The sequence below is a fragment of the Cnephaeus nilssonii genome (assembly GCF_951640355.1).
Source record: "Cnephaeus nilssonii genome assembly, chromosome: 5".
Classification (NCBI taxonomy): Eukaryota; Metazoa; Chordata; class Mammalia; order Chiroptera; family Vespertilionidae; genus Cnephaeus; species Cnephaeus nilssonii.
This window is the reverse complement of record NC_137076.1, coordinates 18,309,814-18,313,781: the sequence shown is the minus strand read 5'-3', so window position 1 is coordinate 18,313,781 and position 3,968 is coordinate 18,309,814.

Sequence of the window (3,968 nt, the reverse complement as noted above, 5' to 3'; positions counted from 1 at the left end):
TCTGCCTCCTGAGCCGCCACAAGTTAATGTTTCACCAGAACTGCTGCCTGCTGCCCCCAGGAGTCATCAGAGCATGACTGTCCCTCCGGCGGGCTTTTCCCATGTGTGGGGTGACCTTGACTCCAGGCTCTCTGACCACGCATTTTACAGCAGATAAACCCAGCCCGGAGGGCGGAGGGCGCAGCGCCGGGCCCTGTCTTGGCCAAGGGGCAGGAAGCTTCCATGTCCCTGCTGGAGAAGCCTTAAGGGCCTGGCGGGGACAGGAGCAGCAGGAGGGTCCACGGACCTGCCGAGGGTCCCCAGCCCCAGGCCTGCTCCTCCGAAACTCGGTTTTCCCTCCTGTCCAATGGGAGGGGAGAGAGTGGGAGTCCAGCTCAGACCGGAAAAGCAGGACTGAGCAATGGGGGAGGGGCGTTTTGACTCCCTGCTCTCCGCGTGCTTCTGGGCTTTCCTGCCTGCAAGCCTCTGCATAGGGGTGCCCCTGCCTCCTGCCACGCCTTCTCCCTCGGCTCATCTGCCCCTAAACACCTGAAGGAAGACCAAGCAGACCCCGCCACTTACCGGCTGAAACGCCACCAGGTGCTCAGGTTAAACCCACCCTCCTTCCCACGGACCACACACCTCTTTGTTGTTTCCCAAACACCCAAGTCCTGCCTACCCCAGGGCCTTTTTCCTTGCTGTGCCTGCTTTCTGTGACACCCGCCCGGCTTTCCCCAGGGTGCTCCTTCCCACCTTTGAGGTCTCAGCTCAATTATTGCCTCCCCAGAGAAACCTCCCTGCCCGGTCAGCAAACCTGGACACACAGGCCACTGGAATCCGGCCACAGCCCCAACATGTGATTCCCTCGCCCTCGGAACCATCTGGAATGTTATTTGACCCCCTGGAAGTAGTCTGTCTCCGCCCCTCAAGGCTGTGAGCCCCATGAGGGTAGAGAAATGGTCTGCACTGTGACCCTAGCACGTAGTAGGACAGGAATCCATAATTCAGGAGGCCTCAGAGGAATAGTAGGGGCTTTATTCCAACCTTGCCCCTCCCCAGGTGCCCGGGCCCATCTAAGTCCCCACCCAACAGGGATCGCTCTGGTGGGTGATGGGCAAGGATGACCTTTGGCCCACGGTTCCCTGGAAGAAGAACACACACAAGGGAGTGTTCAGGCACCAAGGACTTGCTCTGCTTGGGATGGCGGCCCCCAACCCGGGCCCCCATCTCACCATGGACATCTCATCTGGCTTCTGGAACGCAGGCTCGCCCTGGTGGCAGCACCTCACGGCCATTACCACAGACCCGCTGAGCAAAAGGACACCAACAGATACACGGTCACTCCCACCCTCGGGTTCCTGGGCAACTCAGGTCCCAGTGTCACCTGGAGCGGAGGGAGGAGCCCTGGACCCCACCCCTCCCCTCCCCAGGCTATCGGCTGAGATACCCTCAGGGCCCAGAACCTTTAAACCCCTTCCCAGGAAGGGCGCTCACTTCCCTCTCTGGTGGCTGCTCTCACTTTTTTATTTTTTAAATACATTTTATTGATTTTTTACAGAGAGGAAGGGAGAGGGTCAGAGAGTTAGAAACATCGATGAGAGAGAAACATCGACCAGCTGCCTCCTGCACACCTCCTACTGGGGATGTGCGCGCAACCAAGGTACATGCCCTTGACCGGAATCGAACCTGGGACCTTTCAATCTGCAGGCGGACGCTCTATCCACTGAGCCAAACCGGTTAGGGCGAGGCACTTTTAATGTGCCTGAAATGAAAAGGCCTCAGAGCTTTCAGCAATACCCGGAGTGGAGGGGAGGGGTGCGGCCCTTTCGAGCACATTCTCAGGTCTGTGTCTCTCCCTGGAGGCTGATCCCAGAACTGCAGGCCGGTAACCTCAGCCATCTCTCCCCTCTCCCTGCCACTCCCCGCAAACTGCCCAGAAGCACAGAGCCACAGAGGTACAGTCAGTTGTGACCAAGGGCACGGGAAGTGGGGCTTGAGTGCAGGGTCAAGGAGAAGGAGGTGGAACTCAGGTGGCAGGAGTGGGAGGTGGGGGTGAGCGCTGAGCTGGAGAGCCAGAATTGGGATGGGGGATTGTCTCTGGTTGTGGGGCGGTGGGCACCCACCCTAAATTTGTGGAGCTGGAGCTGCACTGGATGGTGGGGATTACCTCTGAATTTAAGGGGCTGTGGTGGTGGTGGGGGGGGGGTCGGGGAGTCTGTCTCTGAACTAGGGGTGGGGCGGGGGGCTGGAGTGGTTGGTGGACGGTTCCCCTGAACTAGGAGAGGGCTGTGGCTGGAGGGAAAAGGAGTCCAGGGTTTGAAAGTTGAGGCTCAGGCTCCCTCCTAACATGGGAAAGCAAACACCAGAGGGCACAGGGAGGGGATGATGAGGAGCAACGGTGGGGGACCCGGGCCCAGCCCCGCTCTGGATGCCTTCTTCCCTCTTACCTCAGAGAGTAAACCTGCTCCCGGGGGCCTGGAGGGGCTAGTTCACCACCTGAGTGCCCAGTGGGACATGAGGTGCCCTCGTACGGAGCTCTGTGTCTGAACCCACAGTGCAGGTTCCAGTCCAGGTCGCACTCTCCCAGCCCCCTCTCTTGCTTTGGGGGCCCAGAAGCTCTCTGGGTACAAGAAATGGCTGCAACCCAGGCAGCACTCTGGGTGACCCTTTCAGACCTTCTGGGACTCAAGGGATTTCTTGTCTGTGAATGGACAGCTCTGGCTGGCAGCACCTCTGGGAGTCACACAGGTCTGCGCATGTGGGTGCACAGACCCCTCAGAGCCCCCAGAGAGGATCAGCCCTAATCTCCTGCAGGTACCTGGAAGGTCCTCATGGCCAAGCTCAGAGTTTTTTGTTGTTTTATTTAAATATATTTGCATTGATTTCAGAGAGGAAGGGGGAGAGAGAGAGAGAAACAATAACGATGAGAGAGAATCGTTGATCAGCTGCCTCCTGCATGCCCCACACTGGGGATCGAGCTCACAACCTGGGCATGTGCCCTGACCGGGAATTGAACCATGGTCCCTGGTTCATAGGTCAATGCTCGATACTGGTCAGCATCAGAGTTCTAATGGGGAGGGGGTAGAGGCCTGGGCTGTGGGAATAGTCAGGGGATCAAAGCTCTGAAAAACCACCCCCAACCTTGTTCCAGCTGCTCCCTGGCTCCTGACCCTCCCAGGCACGGAGCCCTGGGGCCAGGCTGAGGGTGGGTAAATATTTCATGGGCTACCTCCTACAATTACTTCCTTCCCTGTTCCAGGCTGCTGGGCACCTTAGCTGCTTGCAAGTTCATTCATCGACCCTGTCCACGCTGCCCCGAGTGGATCTTTGTGCTTCCTCTCTTACCTCCCAGATGGCAGAAATGTGGAAATAACATCCAGCACTAGGCTCAAGAGGGGTCTGGGTCCACACGCAGACTGACTTTTCTCTGTCCAGTCTCCCAGGCCCTGTGGGGATGACAGCTGAGCCAAGGAGAGGCATTGTGCCCTGGCCTGACTTTATCCCCATTTTACAGATGGGAAACTGAGGCCTAAGGCAGTGGTCGGCAAACTCATTAGTCAACAGAGCCAAATATCAACAGTACGATTGAAATTTCTTTTGAGAGCCAAATTTTTTAAACTTAAACTATATAGGTAGGTACATTGTTATTAACTTAATTAGGGTACTCCTAAGCTGGCCTTTGTTAAAAACTCAAGGGGCCAAAGAGCCGCATGTGGCTCGCGAGCCACAGTTTGCTGACCACTGGCCTAAGGTAACTAGGAAGGTGGGAAGAGGGCCCCTCAAGGACCTCCAAGGAGTCAAGGACTAAAAGGCCAGCCTTCCAAACTGCCTCTCACCATCATTTGAGGAAGAATCCAGATGATGAGACTTTTTGCTGAAATGAGGATGACTCAGGGGCCAAAGTGGACTTGAAGCCAAGCCAGGACTCTGGGGAGCTGAACTTTTAAAGTGCACTGAGGAAGCCCAGCCAGTGTGGCTCAGTGGTTGAG